The 26,330-nt window shown below is 43.5% G+C and overlaps 1 protein-coding gene and 1 long non-coding RNA gene across 5 annotated transcripts in view; one reads left to right on the forward strand and one right to left on the reverse strand.

Moving 5' to 3' along the window:
• The window catches only part of LOC131682998 (conserved oligomeric Golgi complex subunit 7), a 615,369-nt gene that overhangs the window by 12,257 nt on the left and 576,782 nt on the right, over positions 1 to 26,330 (reverse strand). The window lies entirely within an intron of this gene.
• On the forward strand, positions 2,245 to 8,082 carry LOC131682999 (uncharacterized). Its single transcript, XR_009304313.1, has 3 exons — positions 2,245 to 2,549; positions 2,607 to 2,647; positions 7,656 to 8,082. It is a non-coding gene; the product is annotated as an uncharacterized LOC131682999 (long non-coding RNA).

Below are 26,330 nucleotides of genomic sequence, written 5' to 3' on the forward strand. Positions count from 1 at the left end.
TCTAAATATTTTTCTTATTTAAATATTATATGAGCCCTTTCCGCTCTCTAGTACTTTTGATTTCCGCTGTCGATATTTATATGGGAAGTGTTTCCGCAATTTTCTCCCGGATAGACCCTAGCCGAGCACGTGAAAAAAAGTAGTGCAAAAAAACTGATATTGAATTGTTACAATTTAACAATTCAATATCAGTTTTTTTGCACTACTTTTTTTCACGTGCTCGGCTAGGGTCTATCCGGGAGAAAATTGCGGAAACACTTCCCATATAAATATCGACAGCGGAAATCAAAAGTACTAGAGAGCGGAAAGGGCTCATATAATATTTAAATAAGAAAAATATTTAGATCACTACATTTTATTAATCTTAAGAAATAATTATAATAAAAACAACACCATAAGAAAAATATTTAGTTCATCATATCATTTAATTTTACATGTGCTATCAAGGGTTAATAATGTTGGGAAGGAAAACAAAGGAAACAATATTGGGCACCTGATTCGCTCATTCCTCTTGAGCATGTTGTATCTACTGCCATTGGGTCAACTACGCTGCGCCGACTGGTGTGGTGTCTCCGCTAATTGACGGAACGGGCCGGTCGTGACAGACCGAACGTATGTTGCACTGAATCAGCCGTCGGTAATGTAAAATGCACAGGCCTTTCAACAGTACCGGCCTCGATAACTTTTCGATCCGATATCGCCGGTCAGGATTCTTCCACTTAGGCGAAACAACTGGCACTAACAGTTTTACCGCACACAGCGCGTACTGTCACCAACACTATCATTTGTTACTAAAAAAGAGACCGAATGCTTGTCGGCTCCTGCTTATATATCCCACGAAGTCCTGGGTGGTGGATATTTCCGCTCTTCACGGTACATAGCAAGCGAGATGACTCTTGCTATCAGAGCGAGATAACAGTCTTTCGCAGGGCGCAATTGTATCGGTGGGATAATTGGGACACGCAAAGGATCGAGGGGCATTCGGTATTTTTATAGCAAATTCAAATTTTAAATAAATATTTTCAATAGGGTGATACTAATAATTATTAATTAAAAAAAATAAAAATAATTCAAAATATTATAAAAAGGTAAACAAATCAAAACGTATCTAGGGTATATGTACATATTATATATTTAAGTTGTTTATTATTTACACCGTCGGTCGAGATTTATAATGTAACCGATCATGGAGGTTACAATCCTCCCAGAGCTGGTTAGAAAAAAAGTATTATTTTTTTTTTGGTGGTGTTTAAGCTCCACCATGGGCCTGCTGCCGCTGCGATTTCAAGGTAATGTAGAACAATGATTGATCCATAGGAAGCTCTTTTCTTCCACATTATTTGAATTTAAAGCGGTGAGACTCGCCATGTTGGGGACAATATTTTGACTAAGCCATGGGCCTACTGCCGTTGCGATTCCAAGGTAATGTAGCACAATGATTGATCCATAAGGAGCTCTTTTCTACCACATTATTTGAATTCAGAGCGGTGAGACTCGCCATGTTTATAAAAAAACTAAAATATGTTGACTAAGCCATGGGCCTGCTTCCACTGCAATTCCAAGATAATGCAGAACAATGATTGATCCATAAGGAGCTCTTTTCTACCACATTATTTGAATTTAGAGCGGTGAGACTCGCCATGTTCAAAAGAAGTTTGATTTGGGGTATCCAATTCCAGATTATAAATCGTGGGCCTACTGCCCTTTGAATATCCATTTTAATACAGAACAATGATTTTCCCAAAGGATCTTTTCTGCTGTATTATAGGATTTTCAATTGGTGAGACTCGCCACGGAAGAGTATATTTGTGATTTAGGGTGATTTTTATTAATTGTGCTATTTTGCAATCTCAGGATCCGTCAGATAAAATAGTATTTCATACCACTCCCTCATTTGACCATAATACCAGAACTCATCCAAATTCCTGCCAAGAAAGGTTGACTAGATTGACTAGGTGAATTACTCATGGAAGGAGATTTCGAAGATATCGAGAAAACATCGTCCTTCTATTTTTATCCGGTCATTAGCATGTAAACTAAGACCAAAAGTTTCTAAGTATTATTGAAACACACTTGTTCTTTTTTTCTCGCTCATTCTTACATTCGTACGCTTTCAATCATATCACATTCGCATCTTACATTCAGGCATTTCATTCACATCAATCACTTATCTCTCATGCTTCACATCATTCATTCCTTAACTAAAAATCTATCTCTATTCTAGGGCGCCCTAATATTATGCCTATTCTATAGGCTTTCTCAATTATGATCATTTTAGTTTGTCGACGAACTGATCGAATTTAGATTAATAATAAATTTCCATAGTCGATCAGGTTTGACCCACTGTGCTCCGTGTTCCCTCACATATAACATCGAATGCACCGGGTTGCCTTTCTTTTTCATAGAACCCACTTTTGTGCCACCCGTTAGGTCAACTCCTGAACGGAGGAGAATGTCAGACGTCAAAACGATAATGACAGCAGAGAATCAACAAATACAAAACATTATGTTGAAGAATGGATGACCGAAAGTAGGTTTGCTTATTTTAGGTGAGGAAATGTTTTTTTAAGGTGTTTTGGTGGCTAATTTGGACCTCTTTTTTTTAGATTATGTTACCGGGGAAATCGTCGGGGGTTCATTGCTTCAGGTGAGTATATATTTTACAATTAAAAAGCTCTTTTTTTTCAGTTTCCCACCCCGATACAAGGATACAGCCTAACCAAATAAAGAATGAAATTAAGACCTAGTGTTTTTTTTACCCCGGCTTTAAATGAATGGCCGGCCAAACCCCCAGATCTTTCCCTGATAGGTCTTCCAGTCGGTATGAGTTGGATCCGACTTTCGCAGATATTTTGCACGGTAGGTATTGTCGGCCGTACTTCGCGTTGTAGTGCTCGATCGCGCTAGACAGTTTAGTGTTTCTTCTGAAAACGAGTTGACCTTGGCAGAAGGATTTGGAAAACCGTTTGTGTCGGAGGTTATAATGCCTTCGCGCGGTCTCGTGTGCTTTGGCCAGGTTTTTGATGACCAAATCGTAGATTTTTGTAAACATTTGTTTACGCTTTGATTCCCTTTCCTCCTCTGAGCAATTTTTCCCGTGACGAAATAGGCGATGGTCGGCCCCCCTTTCCGAAAGTTCGTGGCCGTGTGTCACAAAATACGGAGTAAACCCAGTAGCAGAGTGAATGCTGGTGTTTAAGATTAATTCTATTTCAGGTAGTTTTGTATCCCATAGGCGCTGATCATCTTGAACGTATGTCCGAATGGCAGCGTTTATCGTTCGATTCACCCTCTCGACCGGGTTTGCTTGAGAATGATACTTGGAGTTCAGCCAGTGTGTTATTCCGAAACGATCCACCAAGTTCTTAAATTCCTTAGAGATAAAAAGACTTCCATTATCGGAAATTACTATCTCTGGGACGGAATTTCGAAAGAACCAGTGGTCGCGAAGAATCGCACACATGGCTGAGCTCTCAAGCTTTCGTAAGGGATGTATCATAACCCACTTAGAAAAATAGTCGGTTATAACTAACATATGTTGATTACCTTTGCGACTGCGTGGCAAAGGACCGACAAAATCTAAAGATATTATTTGCCACGGTCGAGAGGCCTCCCTAAATTTACCCATTTCGGGCGCCACCGGTACGGAGGCTGGTTTAACTTCTTTGCAGGTTTGACAATTTTGAATGTAAGACCGAATGTTTGTGGCCATTTGGGGCCAGTAGTATCGCTTTTGAATTCTAGAGCGGGTTTTTTCAAAGCCTGGGTGGAATACATCATCATGATTCTCCCTGATGATTTGAGTGACCTCATCCAGTTCGGGAATTAGTTTCCACTCAAAGCAACTGTCGTAGGGTTCGCCTTTTGATGTCACAAACTTGTAGAGTTGACCGTTGTCAACTTTAAAATCTATGTAGTCGTCTGGTTTAAGTTGTATTTTTGCTATTAATGAATTGCGCCACGATGCGGCAGGGGAAGGCTGGATCGCAGCAGTGCTTCGGGACAAGGCATCTGGAACGATATGGTCTTTACCTTTCCGGTGTGCCACCGTCATGTCGTACTGCTGCAGAACCAAACTCCACCTACTGCATCGGGACCCAACTTTCCATTTAGTGTTGAGAATGTGTGTTAAAGCTGACGAATCAGTGACTAATGTAAAATGATAGCCTTCAATATAGCCCCGAAATGCGTCTATTGCTAGAAGAGCGGCTAGTGCCTCCTTCTCAGCGGCATGATAATTTTTCTGAGGAGTAGTGAGCTTGTGAGAGAAGTAAGATATAACTTTCTCCCCCTCTTCGTGTTTTTGGGTGAGAATCCCAGCGACAGCTACGTCACTGGCATCAGTTTGGATTGAAAAAGGTAAGTTGAAATTTGGACTGCCGAGAATAGGAGTGGAGATCAGTAATTCTTTGACGTCACAAAATGCTTTCTCGGCATGATCGTTCCATATAATCTTTTTTGTTTTAGTTTTTAAAAGGTCTGTCAGTGCAGAGGTAATGCCACTGAATCCTGGTATAAATCGACGGTAATAGTTCGCCATTCCTAGAAATCTCCTCAGTTTGGTTACGGTATCCGGTCTTGCGTATTCGACAATTGGCCTGATTTTGTCAGGGTTAGTACGCAGACCTTTCGTACCAAGGAGATAACCTAGGAATGGGATTTCAGAGACTCCGAACTGGGACTTTTCTATGTTAATGCTTAGATTTGCTTGCCTCAGGCGCTTGGCAATTTCGCGCAGTAAGCGCACGTGTTGCTCAAATGTCTCCGTTACCACGACAATATCATCGAGGTATACGAAGACATTTGGCTCTAAAATGCCGTGGCCAAGAACCTGGTCCATCAGTCTGGCAAGCGTGGCGGGACTGTTAACTAAACCAAATGGCATTCGGGTGTATTGGAATAGACCCTTTCCTTGCACACTGAATGCCGTAAATTTTCTGGAGTGTGGGTCGAGAGGTATTTGAAGGAAAGCTTCCGATAGGTCGATAGTAGATAAATATCTCGCTTTCGGAAGCTGCCCCAATATGCGACAAGGGTGTGGTAAAGGATATGCATCACGAATAGTGCGCTCGTTTATTTTGCGTGCGTCCAAGCAAAGTCGGACTTTGTTCGGTTTGATAACGGGTACGCAGTTTAAAGACCATTCAGAATTGCTGCGTTCAATTATGCCTGCTTTAAGCAGCCGCTGTAATTCTCCCGCGACTAGCCCTTGAGTTCGAGGAGACATTACGTAGGGGAACTGTCTAATCGGAGGTTTTCGCTTCCACTCATCTTGGATTTCGATGCGGTGAACAGCTAGGGGAGTCAATGTAAGTGGTTCGCCCTGTTTTGCAGATAAGAATAAGGTTTTTATCTCTGCAATACAAATTTCTTCCTCGGCATTGAGAACTGTTGATGGGGGCGTATGGTTACTGATAGCCGACTCGTCATCGGCTTCCACTGAGAGACATTCGTGAATCTGGGGTTGAATATTGATTTTTTTCCAAAAGTCCATGCCACAAATACAGTTTATGGCAAGGTTGGGGACTACCAGCGTAGGAATAACTTTCATCATCCCGTTAAAACAGAATGGGAGATATAATTGTCCCAAAATATCAAGCTGCTCTCCGCTCGCCGTGCGTAGTAAAATAGCGTTTTGTAGGGGTGATACTTTGGGAGACTTTAATTGTGTATATACCGATTTATTAATTATGGTTAAATTGCTGCCACTATCTAATAATGCGCGAACCTTATTACCGTACAAACTCACGGTGGTATACGGTCGGTTATCGTTGGGATAAGGGTATGAAATGGAGAATGTTGATGGAGTAGTTTCATACACATTTTCTGGAGCAATTTGGAAATTAGACAAAAATGTGGATTGGAATTTATACGCAATTACTGGCTTTGCGGACGGCGATTTTCGCTCGCAGCCATGCCGTTTTTTATGCAGAAAGGACAGTTATTAGAAGGGTATCCGCGAAAACCACAGTTTTCACACAACACACCTCTCGGTAGTCTGCAGGTTTGGATCTTGTGACCCCATTTACCACAATTGAAACAATTGTTGGAGGGTGGTGGACAATGGCCATCTATTAGGGCCTCGAGGGTAAGTAAAGACCTGTTAGAATTCCTAGCGGCATTGGCATTGAGAGATTGAGTGTGAGATTCATTGCGTTGGGACGCGTGGTTTAATGACTGATTGGTAATAGGTTTGGGTGCGTTACGCGAACTCGATTGCTGTTGTGAAGGCTGAGATTGCTGCCTGTCTTTTCTCGTTTGTTTGGTGGAGTTGGAATTTTCTAGCGAGGCTAGTGATTTTTCGTTTCCAAAAACTTTATTATAGGCTGAAAAATTTAACGCGTCCACCTTTTGGCCTGCCGCTACTAAGGTTGCCAAGTCTGCGATGGGAATAAAATTTATTTGTTTTTTGTAATCAATTCTAATATTCTGCAATAGAATTTGAACTTTCTCGTAGTCAGGCAATTGTGTGCTCATTGTACGGAATAATCTTTCCATTTCGTGGTAAAATTCAAGGAAAGTTTCATTTCTTTGTTGTCTACGTTGGTAGACTTTCATTTTAATAAGTGCGTCTAAGTCTGGATGCATAAATGATCGTCGTAATTCTAGCACCAAATGTTGCCAGTTTAAAAGGCGACCGGTACTACGCATAGTCATGTACCATTTGAGTGCTGGACCTGAGAATAAGTGCACCGCCGACTCAAATAACTCGGTTTCGGAAACGTGTTCCGCCACAGATAATGCTTGTATAATTTCTAAGAATTCGTTAAGTTTAAGTCCCTGATCATCGCCATCATATTTAGAAATGGGCCATTTTGACACCGGTAACCTTTGCTGAGAGTGATTACTCGGAGGAGTGGGAATAAACTTTGTCGTAGAATGATTGTAAGGTTGCCTATGGTTATTAATTACTTCTTGCCAATTATTGCTACCGTGATTACATGCCCGAGGATCGGTTGGAACTGGGTTGTGATTGCTTGACTGTTGCCAGTATTGGTACGGGTTCGCATAAACGAAGAATGGGTTATTGTTATCGAGGGTTGGATGAAAAGTGGCATTTCTAGCTGTGTTGGATGATGTACCGGCTTGGTCAAGACATGCGTTATTATTTGCTTTTGATTTCAAAATGGAGGGTTGCTTTTTTGAGGGCCCTGGTGGGGCTGTATTACGCGGGCACTGCATACTTGCCAATTCGTTTTCTAATTGCTCGATTCGACCTTGGAGAGAATTTATCATTTCAATATCTACCGATTTACGTTTCTTTTTTCGATCTTGCGATTCATCAGGTGACGAAGAATTTTCGGACTCATCGCCAGCTGGTGTATCATCATCGAGTAAATCTCCATGATCACTGCGTTCCCGTCGCGTTCCAGTTCAGGGTGAAATTCTGATTTAATTGTATTTACGATTTGAAAAAATAATGTTTTAAGTGTATTTTCTAGTTCCGAAGTCTTATTTGTTTGGTTAAGGAGCTGATAACTACGGTGAGCGTAGTGTGACAATCGTGTTTTACACCGGCTCATTATGGTACTATCGTTTCGTTTTAGCCTACCACAAATTTCAGCACATTTTTGCTGACATAAAAGAATTTCTTCTTCAATGTCAACTGACAGTTGAGCATCGTATAACCTATTTTCTTCTTTTTCAATTTTTAGGTGGTCCCGTAAGCTACGTTTTCTTCGGGAAAACGTGGGATCCTCGCGAATTACGATGGATCTAACTGTAGTTTCAAAAACTATTTCATCTTGTTCTAAGTGATCTATCCTCATTTCGTAGTACCACGTTTTCATCCATTCCACTGCTTGATCAAAATTTAGATTAACCTCTGCCATTTTCAAAACGAAAAAAAGAACAATTGGTTTCGAAACAAAGCGTTCAAATGAGAACAAAAGAACTAGGTAACGATCACTCAATCCCCGGAAATTAATCTCACCCGTCAGTCTAAATGAAAAAGGCTGAATTCTGGTAAATGGTCAAACAATAGAGACGGTAAAATTTATCACTAAAGTAATTATCATCACCCGGAAAGATTTTTTTGCACTTTATATAAATCACTTGAATCACAAATATAATCATATAAATATAACCTGCAAATGGTAAAAATATTTCAAACAATTTTATATTGGTTGCAATTCCTCCCGGAGCCTGGTAAGAAAGGGTTGCAATTTTGTTTAAAATTGAAAACCTTTTTATAATTATTTAGCGTTGGGCGCCATTTGTTACAATTTAACAATTCAATATCAGTTTTTTTGCACTACTTTTTTTCACGTGCTCGGCTAGGGTCTATCCGGGAGAAAATTGCGGAAACACTTCCCATATAAATATCGACAGCGGAAATCAAAAGTACTAGAGAGCGGAAAGGGCTCATATAATATTTAAATAAGAAAAATATTTAGATCACTACATTTTATTAATCTTAAGAAATAATTATAATAAAAACAACACCATAAGAAAAATATTTAGTTCATCATATCATTTAATTTTACATGTGCTATCAAGGGTTAATAATGTTGGGAAGGAAAACAAAGGAAACAATATTGGGCACCTGATTCGCTCATTCCTCTTGAGCATGTTGTATCTACTGCCATTGGGTCAACTACGCTGCGCCGACTGGTGTGGTGTCTCCGCTAATTGACGGAACGGGCCGGTCGTGACAGACCGAACGTATGTTGCACTGAATCAGCCGTCGGTAATGTAAAATGCACAGGCCTTTCAACAGTACCGGCCTCGATAACTTTTCGATCCGATATCGCCGGTCAGGATTCTTCCACTTAGGCGAAACAACTGGCACTAACAGTTTTACCGCACACAGCGCGTACTGTCACCAACACTATCATTTGTTACTAAAAAAGAGACCGAATGATTGTCGGCTCCTGCTTATATATCCCACGAAGTCCTGGGTGGTGGATATTTCCGCTCTTCACGGTACATAGCAAGCGAGATGACTCTTGCTATCAGAGCGAGATAACAGTCTTTCGCAGGGCGCAATTGTATCGGTGGGATAATTGGGACACGCAAAGGATCGAGGGGCATTCGGTATTTTTATAGCAAATTCAAATTTTAAATAAATATTTTCAATAGGGTGATACTAATAATTATTAATTAAAAAAAATAAAAATAATTCAAAATATTATAAAAAGGTAAACAAATCAAAACGTATCTAGGGTATATGTACATATTATATATTTAAGTTGTTTATTATTTACACCGTCGGTCGAGATTTATAATGTAACCGATCATGGAGGTTACACCTTTTGATAGCCCAAGAACGAATCACTCTTATCCTGTTCCTGCTCATGCTCCTTTCCACAATCCTCGAGTGTACCGAAACGACCGGCGATGACAACAAACACTTTACACTTGGTGCACTTCCATGCAATTCGCCCTCGCTTATCAACCGATCCGATTTGTATCGGTAGCAACTGTGCACGACAAACAGCTGACCCCGCTTGCCCGGAATCAGTTTATAAGCAATCTGCTCGGCTTGTTTTTGCGTCCAACATCTAACCTTCAATGATGGTTTTATTTTCGCAGTCATCCTGCGTTAAAAAATTTAACCCTAATTATTTTTCTCACGTGTAAATTTAAAACGACTTACCCCTCAGGCGCATGGTTATGTGCCCATTTGCTATTTATTTAATTATTCATTTACTAATTTGTATATTTTTACATTTGTTCTTTCATTCTTGTGGGTGAGTCTAGTTATGTAAGGAATGCAAACTAGGCTCGATGGAACCTTGCCAGTCCTGGATATCACACACATTTGGAGCAACATCAGATGTTTTTCAAGCCGTTCTCAACTCCTATTCGGCAGTTTTCACGCCGCCACTCGCGTTACGGCTTGGTAAGGCGAAACTGGTGTCGAAGGGGGTCAATTAAGCTTATTTGACGTATTCTTGATGGTCACATCATTAGCTTTCTGCCTTAGAATCGACAGATAGCCTTAGTTGATTATAGGATTAGGGTATATTTATAAATTTATGTTTAACGTCTTTTTTTGCTTCAGATAGTTGATATTCGAGCTTGTAGAACCCCTTGGGCGTACCATATATCATCTCCGACGGAAATTGAGGATAAAAAAGATCTCTTCTATGAGACGGTCGTCCGACGGCGTCTAAATGCCGCAAGAGATGAGCAGCGGTAAACGAGTTATTCAAGATGGGAATGAGACACTTACCACCATTGAAATGAAATCTGCAAGTAGCACTAACAAACATCTAATTTCAGGAGCTGTACGAGATGCTGGGCCTGTGACCTTCGACTGGTATGGTCCATTCTCATTGGTTATCGACTCTTTTGACCTTGGGTATGAGGCTTGTTCAGGGTAGGAGTGCATGAATGGCACCTAAGGGATACTTAATTATTCAGGACTTGTTCTTATGAATATTTAACTCGATCAAGCACACCGGCTCTCAGAAATGATAAGCAGCCCTTTCGGGTCGGTGTGGTCTGTTCGAGTCGAACCAAGCGGATATATGGTTGGAGTATACTTTATTGGGACTAGTGGACAAATATTTATTGTCCTTTGTGGGCAGATTCTTTTTGTTAAACCCTAAAATACCTTATCTCGTCTAGCTACTCAGCATAATGATAATAAAAAAAATGAGGATTTGCCTGGCCCATAATGTAATGAATACGTATATTGACTAGAACAGGGATAATCGAATTCTGTTATAAGATAGGGATGAAATAGCACAATTGTAGGAAAAAGTATTCGCGAGTAAGGACTAATACTGCTAGTATATTTACCGATTCAAATAATAGTCGATTGATCCGCTTCGGACCTAGGAGACAAAAAGGAGATTAGGAAGAGACAGAAGCGGATTCAATGTAAAATTTGCCAATATGACGTAGACCCCAAGGCAATGGTGAGGATTACACAGACTAGATGACACGACGTTAACCGCTTTCAACTTGTGGCAAATAGTAGGTATGCATCTCTGTATGAATGTAAGTTTGTATGTATAGATGTGTATAGGAGCAATGTATCCCTGAGCAACATGGAAGGACAGCCGCCAAAAGGCTCATGGATTTCTGAATGGAGTCATTATGGATTCCAAATCAAATGCAACAACCGCTTCCGACTCAATCGGTTTCAGAATAGGTTGTTGCATTTGATTTGGAATCCATACTGACTCCATTCAGGATTCCGAATCAAATTCCGAATGGTTTGACCGGGTAGGTGTGACCATAAAGCACTGCACACACTGTCAAGTATAACGGTAGGTGTACAGTTAATGCACATAGATTGCAGAAACTGGTTGTTGAGTCAGCCTGTGCAATCGCATCCTGATAAATAATACATAACAATTTATTTGTTCCTTCATTTTTTTTTATTTCTGGGAAAAAATTTCATTATGTCGTAAGTAACAATCTTATTCTTTTTGTTTACTTGATGCGAATATGTAATATAGAATATTCTGGTTGCAGTTGAAAATCGAAATAGTGAACTTGGATGTTCAGCAAAAAACAGAATTTGAAACAAATACGCAAAATTAATAATTCGTGTATATTTTATAGTTAATATTTAATATTCAATATTTCACATACTTTGCACCATGTTGGAACAGTGTATCAATTCATTTCAACATAGGACTATTTTTAACAGCTACGTGAGGTATTACAAATGTTAAACGAGCCGACAAGTTAATTCTAGAGATAAAGTCGATTGAGCAATGCAATTAGTGTTGTAGCACTTGTAGATTGCTGTAGTTAATCAAAAAGCGAGATAAAATTCATAAAGTAGATACGTGAATGCTTAAACGATATTCAAATAGAATTAAATTATTTTATGTTTCATCCCGTCTGGTATGCCGGAATAAAATAAGGGTAATGAGCAAAAAGAAACCTATTTGATATTAGTATTTTGTACAAAGGATAAGTGTCTGCTTGTGTCTGAGTGTATATGGAATCTGAATAAAACTGAAGCATTGCAACCGAATTATTTGGGAGCATTCGGTTGCGCATTCTGCATGACAAAAAGAATCATCTTCTGCAGCCATATTTGCAAAGTCCGGCATCGCAACATCAGTGGAATATGCACGAGCTCCGGCAATGCTTCTGAATTTGGTTGACTATCTATCGGATCCTCCTTCCAATGTCACACAATAATAAAATTCGTAAACACGTCAATACTCTTCTAGTGATCTTCACAGCTTATAGGTATAGATATTCCTGAGTTTTTACGAGTGACCAACAGTTACACGGGGGTAATTAACTTGGTCATCAGCGACATATGAAGAAAAAAGATTAATTTTTTGACATTAAAAATGTCTTACTCCACTATCTGGGGCTAGGTATCATTCTAAAATCTAAACTATCTCCCATATAACGAAACTATGTAAGGTTTGCACGCTTATAACTTCGATATTACTAGATGGATTTTATTCATTCATACACCAACCGATTCAGAAACACCTAACTTAAATATTGGTAATGATTTAATATCTCCCCAGTAAAAGTAGACTTTTGGAAATTGGTAAAATTAAAAAGTTCACGAAAAACGGGAAAATTACCATTCGTGAGGCAGATTTCTCAGACACAGCCGTCAAAAGAGGGCAGCTTAGTTGCTCAATGAAACACGAAAAGTCATAAATAGAAGCAACGCATGTCCGTTTAAATCAGTTGTTGCTCTTATCCCATACGAGCAACATCGTCTCCGGGCGATGCAATAAGCGCTATCGATTTTCGGTAACGTTGGCATTTGCACACACTCGCAACTAAGTGACTAAACCATATACTGTTAGTTTATAAATAGAGGTGAAGCGTACCCGTTTGAATCAGTTTTGTTCTTATGTCGAACGGGTAAGATCATGGCTGCAGCGTCTGGGCACTACAATAAGCAGTAGATGCTATGCATTTTCGGCAGCGGTGACCGTGTGCGGATTTTTTGGGTACCAGCACGGTGTCACAGAATGATTTGCAAAGTGGGTGGGCGTGGTGGTTTGGATTTAATTCAATACGGTGTGTGCTGCTTAAGAGTGTTGCGTTTGAAAAAAATATATTAATTTTTATGCATGCGTGTGCGTTGTAACTTGTTAATCCATGTTTACGGCGCTTTGTAGCTGCGTAGGGTGAAGAGCCTATTGGTTTTCATGTTTCATATTTCGGTTATATGTTTTTTATCAGTAAGGCATCTGACAACGTGCTTCTGTAGTTATTACACTGTTCAGCAGCGTAGTATTTTATATAGGAGAGTACACTCAGGTTTTTCACGCGGATTTTGAAATTCACGCGGTGCCCATTAACGCGTTTTTTTTTAAATTTACGCGGTTTTCATTTACACGGCCTATATCCCCTGCGTGAAAAATCTGAGTGTAATTGCATCGGAAACAATCACATTCCCAGCAGAATTTTTTGTTTTCTAATTTCAAACACTTTTGTTTCGTACTGCACACAACGGAAAATTTTAAAACAGAACTTACCCTCCCAGCAGCAGTTGAAGCGGGTGTTCTTTTTCGATTCAAATTCAAGCCATGTCTTAAGCGTTACTGGACTTAAAATTGTTTTCCCAGTTTAACCAGTCAGAATATCTGTCCTACCCTATGTATTTAAAACACAGTTCTAATTGCGTTTTAAAGTATACAACAAATAGAACGGTTGGGTATACTAATTTAAATTTTAAAATAAATCTGTTTTAAATTATGAAACAAACCGCTGTACTGAAGATATAATTATGTCAGTCCTATTACCACATAAAACACCTATATAACATAAAACGCTGCAGAATTAGTTTAATAATACAATGTTTACACTACAGAGTTATAACACGTTTTAATAATTAGCAACAAGAAAAATGTCACCAAGATAGCATAAAAACCCGTTTTAACTGGTAGTGCGAACGTTGCATAACAATGTAATTTATCAAATAATTTTATTTTTCCACCACTAATCGATCAAGAAATACTTAAACTTAAGATTGTTTACTTAAGTTCATTAGTACATTATTGAAAATTTAAATGGAAAATGAAATTTCATATTTCATGGAGAAGCTGTATATTTCCGTTGGCGGGCGTGGGCTTCCTCATCACAGCTCTCAATATGGAACTTTTCTTTTGAATATATTTTCTGGACAGACCAGCCTATTTTTACTAGATGGATCAGCCAAATAATGCCAATAACCTAGTGAGATACTTGATTAATTAATAGATTACCGTTAAAAGACCTTCAATAAATTATGTTTTGATGGGGAGGGTATATAGTAAATTGTAACATATGAAAACAGGCGAGTGAACAAGAACGTGAGTCGATATGTGTGATAGATAAAATTCATTTGCACGCTCTAGAAAAAAGCTACATTTTTAATATCACTGTGGTCGTGTCCTGTACACAACCCTTTAATTTTTTCTTTTACTTTCGTCACTGTAACGTGACAGGCTAAGGCCAGGGATGGCCCATCTCGCCAAAAAAATCATTCAAAACATTCGGAAATGATAGCAAAAACTTGGAGAAGAAATAAACAAACAACAGCTGATAGCGCTTTTCAGCTGTCAAAAGCGACATCTTACGGCAAACGCACAGAATAGTTTTCGCGAGCAAATGTCAAAATTCCGCACGGAAGAAGGAAAAATATTTCGCGACCTCATTTCGCAAGAGGTGCATACTAAGCTTTAGATGGTAAAGAAATCTCGATTACCCTTCATATGACGTCATCAATTATACCGAAAATGAAATATTGGATCAACTGAGCAACCAAAAGGTGATTCATGTCAAACGAATCACGCGTAAGGACAACGGAAAGCCAATAAACACGCCAGCACTGATTCTAACATTCAGCCAAACCACTTACCCAAATCACGTGAAGATTGGCCTGGTGCGTGTTAGTACCCGGCCAGTTAGGTTCATTCACTCGGAGCCGATAGTTGTTCTCAACACAAGCTCCGCGTTAAAAAACCCAAATTTTCGCCCGGGTCACGCCACCCATATAGTTTCCGAAGTTCGGACTCAGCCACCAGGTTAGTATACCAACTGGTTTCCGCCCGGTCGGTTACGCGAGTGTGAAGTGCCGTGTATAATCAGTGCGAAGGCTACTCGAATTTTAAGCCGAAAATTCAAAATCGACTTTCCCACCGATACCAGGAGCACAGACTGCGAAGGAGTTGAGCGATAGCGCGTCTCCATCAAATCGAAAAGTGCAAACCGTGGTCAACCGTCCGCCTCCACCACGAACATTGGTTTGAACAGCTGCACGTGCGCGCGAATTCAAACCGGAATAGTGTAGTCGGCTCCATAGGTGCAGGCGGTAGTGTAGTGCAGTGTAGAAGGTGTATTTTGTAATAGCCAGTTTCCGCCCACCTGACGACCCATAAACAACCCACCGAATGGGGGAACCTCCCCCTCTCCCCACCCCTGGGAGAAGCGGTCCATCTTTGAGTTGGGCTTTGCCAGGGTACTTAAACTCTGGTGATATCATTGACAAGCAGACCCTGCTACTGCGAGCAAAATCATTGGATGGTGAGTTCGATGCCCGACTGCCAACTAACCCGTTCACGATTTTGAAATCGGTGCAACGTACGTTAGGATGCGATCCGACAAAGGTGGTTTCGGCCACAAAAGAAGGTAGAGGGACCCGCTATGTCTTAAGGACGACCTCGAAAAAGGCATATAACGCTCTGATGAGTTTGAACGAGCTGATCAACGGGCAAAAAGTTGAGGTGGTTTCTCACCCAACACTGCGTAGGATCACCAAGCTGCACGACGGAGCAGTGAGCAATACTCCTCTGGTGGTGATATCTTTTAGTGGCTCAACCCTCCCCGAATACATTTACCTCGGATTGGTACGCACTAGCATCCGGCCCTACTACCCATCCCCCATGCTGTGCTACCGCTGTGGCAAATTTGGGCATGGTACTAGGGTGTGCCCCAACAAGGAAACTTGCCTGAACTGCAGCCTGAACCACCCATCAGCTAAAGATAACCCATGCACCAATGTCTCGAAGTGTATAAACTGCAGCGGAGAGCACTCAACTAGAGCCAAAGAGTGCCCCAAATACATGGAAGAGGTAGCCATCATTAAAGCGAAAGTTTCCCAAAACCTTTCCTTCCCCGAAGCAAGAGCTTTAATAACACAAAAGCGCAAAGGACCAAGTTACGCCGAGCAAACCCAGAAAGGCACGGAATCGAAAGACAACGAGAAAGACTCCACTATCGCTAGACTGAAGGCGGAGCTCATTAAGCTAAAGGGCGAGAAGAACAATCCGCCAAAAGATGATCGGGACGATGAGATATTAAACCTAAAAAACCACCTGGCGGAGGCCGTTCGCCAGCTTAGAATCGCCAAGCAACAACTCACCGAGGTAACGAAGGAAACTAGCAGAGCTAACACTTCAGCAAAAGTAGAGCAGGGAAACGTCAACAAACTAAACCCGACCACCACGATATCGACCGAATGTAACGTAGTAGCTGCGAAACAACAGCGAGACCCCCGACTTCGTAACGAACGAAAGCAGCAAAGAAATCGTAGCCGAACAGGCGATGGGGATAAATCCCGAAGCCCTATCGGAAACAAAACAGAGCCAGCACCACCGAAACAACAACGGACAACCCGAGCGAATACCCGTAACAACAGCCCTTCATTATCCGGACACTTGAACATCTCAGACACCGAAACGACGCAAAACTCCATGCCCCAAGCGTCCTTCGTAATGTCCGACTAGCTTTACAACGATCATAGCAACTGGGGATACCAATAAAAATCAACGAATTCAACAGCAACATAAAACAAAGCCCGCCTGTGTCGACCCAGACCAGGAAAGTCCCGGATACGTCCGATGCACTAATCGTGCAGCGATGCTCCCCCGGCGGCTGCTGGTGCGGGAGGCCCGGGCACATCCCGGGTAAGTACCTGTAAACTCAAGCCCGATCGAAATCCATCCGCCGGCAAATTTTCGCCCCCAGGTACCACTGCCAGAAAGGGTTACAGCCCAGAAGCACTCAGCGAACAGTCTACCACCCAACAGCAGTGGCAAACTAATCCTTGCCAATACGGGAGCAACGGTACCCTCACCGAAGACACTACTAGCTCGACTAAAAACGTAAATGGCCTAAACACGAGCGCCTGCTTCCCCGTGCTGGCCCTGTCCGGGGAAGTTCCGCCTATCCGCGACGCGCCCCCGGCGGCTGCTGGTGCGGGAGACCCGGCCTCTCCCCGGGTAAGCTCGTACGATACACTCAGTCCGGAACTGTCTGCCGTTTGTATATCCCTCGCAGGTATCTCCAACAATGCCGCCGAAGGTTACGGAAACACCTCGCCGAACCACCAAGAAGCATTCGGCGGAATCGAAATAGAAAAGAAGATGGTGAGGCGGATTTGGACCAGCCCTCGTCATGCCCCAGTCTACCGCCTCTAACATCAATTCAACGACACTGGCCATCCAGTGGAACACAAATGGACTGCGAGGATGCCTTGGCGACCTGCAAATGATTATTGCTAAGACTCAGCCCATCTGCCTGGCATTGCAGGAGACACACATCCGGGATCAGACGAACCCAGCATCGTGGTTCGGACACCGGTATTCGTGGGACGCCGCCAGCGGGGACAACATCTACCGGACGGTGGGGCTCGCCATTCGGGTCGATATACCGTCCCGTCCGATAACTTTAGATACCGAACTAATAGCCGCTGCCCGAAGGATCGAATATCCAGTCAAGTGCACCGTTATATCCCTATATATTCCTGGTGGAACTCGGAACGTGGGTTGCAAACTCCAGCGTTTTATCGACCAAGTTGAGACACCATTCATCATCATGGGAGATGTAAATGGGCATCATATGATGTGGGGCTCACGTCTGTGTAATAGGACAGGAAACGACATCGCCGGAGTAGTCGAAAACAACGACGCGGTCGTTCTCAACGACGGCAGTTCAACATTTATCCGCGGACAGACGGAATCCGCCATCGACGTCACTATCTGCTCGGGAGTGCTGGCAGGATGTTGCGGGTGGACTGTTCTTGCCGACCCATGCAACAGTGACCACTTCCCTATCCAAGTTACGTACGTCCAGACGCCACCTGCTACAACCCGTCGAAGGCGGTGGTTTTACGATCAGGCGGACTGGTCGCGCTATGAAGAGATCGTCGACGACCTTATGAATCGGGACGAGTCATACACTCCGGATGAACTCACCAAAATATTCAGTAAGGCCGCTGTTTCCTGTATTCCCAGGACAAGTGGTAACCCTCCCCGACAGGCAGTGCACTGGTGGTGCCCAGAAGTCAAGAGAGCCATCAGAGCACGCCGAACTGCGCTGCGGACACTAAAGAAGACTTCTATGGACGATCCACACCGAAGCCAGCGAGCTGATGACTTCAGAAAGGCCAGAAACGAGGCCAGGAAAGCGATAGAGGCAAAAAACACCAGCTGGACTAGATTTTTGGAAGGCATATCTCCTGACTCGTCGACTACAGAACTCTGACGGAAAGTTAACGCTCTAAGCGGAAAGCGGCGGCATAGTGGCTACGCCATCGCCGTTAACGGGTGCACGACGGTCGATCCCACGACCATCGGTAACGAACTAGGCAAACACTCCGCCTCCCTATCCGCAGACACCGCCCTACCAGCTGCGTTCCTGCAAATCAAGCGAAGGGCTGAGAGCAGGCCCGTTCGTTTCGAACCTGATTCAGGTCAAGTATACAACCTACCTTTCACCGGAAGCGAACTATGTGCGGCACTAGAATCGGTACACGGCAAGTCTGCCGGATTGGAAGACGTTGGTTACCCTCTACTTCGACATTCCCCACCAGTAGCCAAGCGGGCGATTTTGGACAGTATTAACCGCATCTGGAGCGGGGAACCGATGCCCGCTTCATGGAAACAAGCCCTAGTAATCCCCATCCCAAAGCGATGTCAGGGGAGCAGAACGCCAGATGATTTCCGCCCAATCAGTTTAGTCCCCTGCTTTGCCAAGACGATGGAGCGAATGGTCAACAGACGGCTGGTGGACCTACTGGAGGAGCGAAAACTTCTGGATCATCGCCAGTTCGCGTTACGACGTGGAGCAGGAACCGGTCTCCACCTCGCCAGCTTCGGAGGTGGTACGCCAATCCGTAACCGACGGCCTGCACGCCGACATCGCGATACTCGACGTTGCGAAGGCATATAATACCGTGTGGCGTCATGGAGTACTGCAACAGCTGGCCAACTGGGGGATCACCGGACAAATGGGCCGCTTCCTAAACGACTACCTATCCGACCGTACCTTCCGCGTAGGAATAGGGGTGCCCAATCCAACGCCTTTCCGGAAGCCAACGGCGTCCCCCAGGGATCCGTTCTCGCTGTAACATTGTTCCTGGTGGCCATGAATTCTTTGTTCGCCAACCTGCCGGCTGGAATATACGTTTTCGTCTACGCCGATGACATCGTGTTGGTCTCCATAGGAAGGACAATCGGGCGAACCCGTCGAAAACTTCAAGCTGCCATAAGCGCGGTGAGCCGATGGGCAGTATCAGTCGGTTTTAACATGGCACCCGCAAAAAGCGTAATTACACACTGCTGCAACAAAAACCACATTGCAATAGGGAGGCCGATCCTTCTGGACGGGGCGGTCGTTCCTTACCGTAAGGAACCGAAGATCTTGAGGATAACCGTGGACCGTCGGCTCACTTTCGCGCCACACTTCCAACGTGTCAAAGCCGACTGCCGGAGCCGGTTGCGACTAATTAAAACAATCAGCTCCCGGCACAAGCGCTGCAATCGATACACCGCATTGAATATTAGCCAGGCCCTAGTCCACAGCAAGATATTCTACGGGGTTGAGCTGACAAGTTGCAATACGGAAGGACTTACCAACATTTTAGGCCCGCTATACCACGGAACAATTCGTGCTACCTCTGGTCTGCTACCCAGCACGCCTGCTGAGGCGGCCTGCATGGAAGCCGGGATTCTCCCCCTTCGTTGGGCGGCTGCACTCACCATAGCTAGAAGAGCATTGGCATTTTTAGAACGAACCTCCGGAGAGGACTGCTTCCTGCTACAGACAGCTAACGAGATCCACCAGGAATACACAGACGTGGATCTGCCACCGATCGCCCGCTTACACCGAGTTCGTGACCGGACCTGGCACGTCCGCGGACCCAACCTAGACACAAGTCTGTCTGCAGAACTGAGGGCCGGCGCTGCTGGCAGTGAAGCCAGAGCCAAATACAATCGTCTAATGGCTACCAGGTATAGCAATCACGTGCGGATTTTCACCGACGGCTCCAAGATTGGTGATGAGGTCAGTATAGGAGTAAGCGGAATAGGGGAAGGACTCTCCTTTCGCCTACTAGCACAATGCTCGGTTTTCTCAGCGGAGGCGTCAGCTATCGCCCTCGCAATGGTCCAGAAACCGGAAGGTACACCCGTCGTCTTGTTGTCGGATTCTCTGTCAGTCATCTCCGCCCTCGAGTCGGGAAAATCCCGCCACTCCTTCATCCAGGCTATCGAGGCCGAGTACGACCCACTCACAACAATCTGCTGGGTCCCCTGTCACTGCAGCATCGACGGTAACGAAAGGGCTGACCGCTTGGCGGCCAGAGGGAGACACGCCCGCCGACACCTCGCCAGACTCGTCCCAGCCGCAGATATATTAGGCAAGTTGAAGCTAAAGATAGCCGAAAGTTTCGTGCGTCATTGGCGCAGCAATAGCGGACACCCCCAGCGCATCAAAGGCTCGCTCGACCGCTGGACGGATCGGACCGACAGAAGAGAACAACGAGTACTCTCGTGACTCAGAGTTGGGCATACAAAAGTCTCCCATGCCCACACCGTATCGCGTGTCCCTCCACCAACATGTGTCACATGCGGAGTCCGAACCACGGTGGAACATATCTTAGTGAACTGTCCGGAGTACAGCGACCTCCGACAGCACCATAATCTACCGAACTCCATTAGAGAGATTTTTGTCAACGACCACGCCCGAGAGGAAGTGCTACTATCTTTTCTCAAGTATGCGGGACTTTTCGACCTTCTCTGAGGAATCAACCACACCAAGCAACAAAACCTATATAACAAACTTGTAAATGTATATAATGCGATGTTAATTAACATATTTTTTCTTTCTCGCAAGGCGAATGACCTATGAGGTTAAAGCCTTTAAATAAATAAATAATAATAAATAGTACCCGGCCATTCTACCCCAATCCACTTCTTTGCTACTTATGTTTTAAGTTTGGTCATACTAAAATGCGAACACGAAGACGTCATCTGTGTAAAGACACCCTTTTGCATAAATTGCAGCGGAGAACATTATCCTGGAAGCAGAAAATGCCCAATTTACAAAAACGAGATGGATATCGTCAAAATGAAGGTAGATAAGAATTTGACATACCCAGAAGCTAGGAAGCAGATCACAGAAGGAAGGGTGACATACGCACAGGTTGCTGCTCAATCCCGCATAGATGCCATCAAAATCGAAGCGCTAGTGGAGGAAACCAAAAAGAAGGATCAATCGATTTCTAAACTGCTCAACGATAATAAGCAGAAGGACGAGATGATAAGAAAACTCTTTGAAGACTCCAAACAGAAACGGTTACAGATAGAATCCCTCGTACGAAATGTAGAATCTCTTCAAGAAAAGCTGGACAGAATGGAAAGCAATAGGCAAAACGCACCACTTCCCTTCACCCAAACTAGATTTAACACCCCTACTCAGTCGCAAGATGTCCCACAAAGTGAACAGCAAATAAATCTAAATGTTTTGAAAAAACGCAAAAGCAAGGGTAAAACTAAAGCTAGCTTCACAAACATCGCCCACAGTTTATCACCAGATAGAGCAAGGTCACCCCCAATAAGACAATAAAAGCTACAACATCGGATTTGGAATTATACCCTAAAACAAAGGTTATATACGAAGACGTTGAATCATTGGAAACTTCAGATGGTGAATCACCGAAAGACATGAATATAAACAAACCCCCTTCTCACGAAAATTGGACCCAGGCGAATAACGCTCTCATAACATAATACCTTCACTATTCAAAACTTCAACCATCACACACCACCAACTGTTAACAAAAGTGACAAGAGGCTTGGGAGCGGGGAATGTGACGTACCCCTCCCACTCCAAAAAACGCAACTGATAAGAGAATCCGTCCGGGACGCCATACCCCAACCCGTAGACAGAGAATCTATCAGTTCGGCCTCCGAAGACAGCCCAAGTATACATCGAAGAAACTCTTCACAAATAACCACTTCTACAACCTACCAAAGATGGCACTCAAAGCGGAGTTACAGCGACTTACTCAGCACGACTGCCACGTCCAATTTCATGGGTTTGCTAAACTTTAGGCATTTCCCCACACCGACCCTGACCGGGGAAGTTCCACAACCATATGACGATCCTCTGGCAGTTGTTGGTGTGGGGGGCCTGTTATCTCAGGCAGGTACTTTAGATTAATCCCCTGAAACACCAATTGCATCTTCATTAAACATTTCAGCGTCCACCAGCAATACTATTGAACAGTTTATTTCACCGGAAGAATGCAGACCGAAAACCACCAACCAAACCAATCTACCCACTAGAAAGCGACTGTTACCATCGGACTCACCGTCATATGATCGAATGTATCAAATACAACCTATCGCTTCCTCCAGCCGATCAACAAATCCATCATTTGCAATAAGTGCAGGAGAACCAGACCCACATACATCATTTGAAAACGAATTCTGCGAATCTAGACGTTCATGGACACCCACTACAGACAACTACAAAAACAAAACTCGAGTCGCTCTGCAATGGAACATCAATGGCCTACTCAACAACCTCGGCGACCTACAAATAATAATACGCGAAAACCCCCCCACAAACACTGCCTCTTCAGGAAGTACATAGCAGTGACTCAAAAGGCCTAGATCGACTGTTGCAGGGACAGTACCAATGGTATGTGAAGGCAGGATTAACGCGCTTCCAAAACGTGGCAATTGCTGTGCACCAATCAACCCCACATACACCTGTAAAACTCGACGCACTCCTCATAGCTCTCGCTGTGAAAGTTGAACTGCCTTTCCAGAGACTGATCGACCAGTTGGAGAAACCCTACGTATTACTTGGTGATTTTAACAGTCACCACTATGCATGGGGCTCCTCAAAAATCGACGGCAGAGGCGCTACGGTAATGCATATAGCTGAGAAGAATGATTTAATCGTGCTCAATGATGGGAACACAACTTTTTCCGAGGAAATTGCAAATCATGTATTGATGTGTCCTTAGTTTGCAGCGAAATAACCAGACTTCTAAACTGGACCAAATACACCGATCCAATGGGCAGCGATCATCACCCCATCGAAATTAGCAGTACCAACACGCCTCCAGACACTACCAGGCGCCCCAGGTGGCGCCTCGAAGATGGTAACTGGGACGATTTTGAAAATGACATTCTTAGCTCGGAGGACCCGAATCGAAATTATGACCCAGAAAAACTGTGTGAGTTTATATACGACGCCGCAAAAGCCATCATCCCAAGAACTAGCAATCGGCCTGGTAAAAAAGCAACACATTGGTGGAACGATGAGACAAAAGTAGCGGTGAAAGCACGTCGAAAAGCACTTCAGAGATACAAACGTACTTCCAAGCACGACCCTACTTGGAATACAATTCACGAGGAGTACCAACGCCTACGAAATAAGTGCAGAGACGTCATCCGAACAGCAAAACAGCAATCATGGCAAACATTTTTAGAAGGCTTCGACAGTGATCAATCCATTACCGAGATGTGGCGGAGAGTAAATGCACTAAACGGTAAAAGAAGGTTTAAAGGTATCAGCATCCGTCAAGGTGACACAGTATGACGGGAGCCAAATTTGGTAGCTAACAGCCTATGGAACTTTTTTGCAAAAATATCATCAAACTCTGCATACCAGCAAGAGTTCTTTATTGCTCAACAAAAAAGAAGCTGTTCGATAATAAACCATACAACACCAGATGATTTGGAAAACTGTACCATCAATAGTCCGTTTACCATTGCGGAGCTTCTTTTTGCACTAGACTCCGCCAAAGAAAAGTCCGCGGGACCGGACGACATCAGCTACCCACTTTTAAGACGCCTTCCGCTTCGAGTGAAATTATCTTTCCTTGACAGCCTCAACCATATATGGACCAACGGTATTTTTCCAAAGGAATGGGGTCATAGCCTGATGATACCAATACCGAAATGGAAAACTGGTTCGACGGACCCAAACGATTATAGAGCTATCGCGCTTACCAACTGTCCCTCGAAGATCATGGAACGTATGGTGAACGGACGCCTCACTACCGCACTACAAGACCGCGAATTACTAGACCAAAGACAGCATGCATTTCAAAAGGCAGAGGAACAGGAACGTATTTGGCATCTCTAGGTCAGATAATTGACGACGCTCTTTCAAACAACCTACACGTAGACCTCGCAGCCTTACACTTCGCCAAAGCATACAACAGAGTATGGCGCCCAGGTGTTCTTCGATAGCTCGTAGAATGGGGGTTCGCTGGCAACATGTTAACGTTTATTCAAGGATTCCTACAAAATAGGACGTTCGAGGTTCTGGTAGGCAATACGTACTCTAAAACGTTCCCGGAAGAAACAGGAGTACCGCAAGGCTCTGTACTAGCTGTAACATTATTCTGGATCGTGATGAATTCGGTCTTCGCTAAGCTACCGAAAGACATCTCCATATTCCTCTACGCTGTTGATATTGTTATCGTCGTGATCGGCAAACATCCCAAACTAATTCGACGAAAACTCCAAACAGCTGTAAGAATAGTGGCAAAATGGGCGAAAGACGTTGGTTTCGACATGGCTGCTGAAAAATGCTCAATTTCACACTTCTGCACGCTCAAACACCATCCTTGGAAGAACCCCGTCACTATTGGAAATATGGAAATCCCATTCAAAAAGGTAATTCGAATACTTGGCGTTACAATAGACCGAAAATGCAATTTTGAACTTCATCGCAGATCTGTCAAAAAGGAAGTAGATAGCAGAATTCGTTTACTGAAAGCTATCTCCGGCAGGCACAAAACAAATAACCGAAAATCGCTCTACAATATCGGCATAGTGATGAGTAAACTCTTTTACGGACTGGAAATTACGGTTCGCTCTTGGACAGCTATGATTCACTATGCAAAATTCCCAAGTGGGAAAAAATTTGGACAAGACCAATTTCTTTGTGCATGAGGGCACATGCCGTACATAAAGTATTGTTTTTTTGTTTTAGTGTTTCGGATTCTCCTCGTCAGTAACTAGCACCATATGGGTGTCCAGTTAGACTATGTATCTGAACTAGTACCCAAATTAGCACTAGTTAGACACTAAATTCCAAAAAGTCACACGTCTTGCGTGAACACTAAACCACTGGCTTATACCGAGTGATGTCTCGATAGTAAGCACAGAGGTTCTGTTTACCGACGAGGAATATGAACCGAAACTGTCTTTTGGTATAAGTACCAAACGCCTGGAATTATACAAAATTCCCAAGTGGGAAAAATTTTGGACAAGGCCAATTTCTTTGTGCATGAGGGCACATGCCTTACATAAAGTATGGTTTTTTTTGTTTTAGTGTTTCAGATTCTCCTCGTCAGTAACTAGCACCATCTGGGTGTCCAGTTAGACTATGTATCTGAACTAGTACCCAAATTAGCACTAGTTAGACACTAAATTCCAAAAAGTCACACGTCTTGCGTGAACACTAAACCACTGGCTTATACCGAGTGATGTCTCGATAGTAAGCACAGAGGTTCTGTTTGCCGACGAGGAATATGAACCGAAACTGTCTTTTGGTATAAGTACCAAACGCCTGGAATTATGCAAAATTCTCAAGTGGGAAAATTTTTGGACAAGACCAATTTCTTTGTGCATGAGGGCACATGCCTTACATAATGATTCACTACTTTAGTGCAGTGTACAACAAAATGATACGACTCACCTCCGGACTACTTCCCAGTTCACCCACTTTGGCTACGTGTACAGAAGCTGGCGTCCTTCCCTTTCCCTTCCTACTAACAATTGCAGCAGCTAGTAGGGCTATTAGTTATCTCGAGAGAACATACGGAGAGAACTCGAATGTTTGTAGCTTTGAGAAGGCCAAAGTCCTCGTTAAAGAGTACGCCAAAATAGATTTCCCTCTAGTAGCCCAAGTCTATCGTGTTAGAGATCGCCGGTGGAATCATCCTGGACCTAAGATAGACTGGAGATCAAGAGAATGGTCCGCGCTGGGGACCCCTCCCCAAAAGTTGCCTCTATATTCAACAATCTGATGAACACCAAATAGTTCCTTTTACAACTCTACGGCAGCCTGTGGATATACTGACGCTGAGAACCTGGCTAGACTTCAACGTAATCTGAAAGGGCATGCACTCGATTCGGTGAAAAGCCGTT

Source organism: Topomyia yanbarensis, chromosome 2 (genome assembly GCF_030247195.1).
Source record: "Topomyia yanbarensis strain Yona2022 chromosome 2, ASM3024719v1, whole genome shotgun sequence".
Lineage (NCBI taxonomy): Eukaryota > Metazoa > Arthropoda > Insecta > Diptera > Culicidae > Topomyia > Topomyia yanbarensis.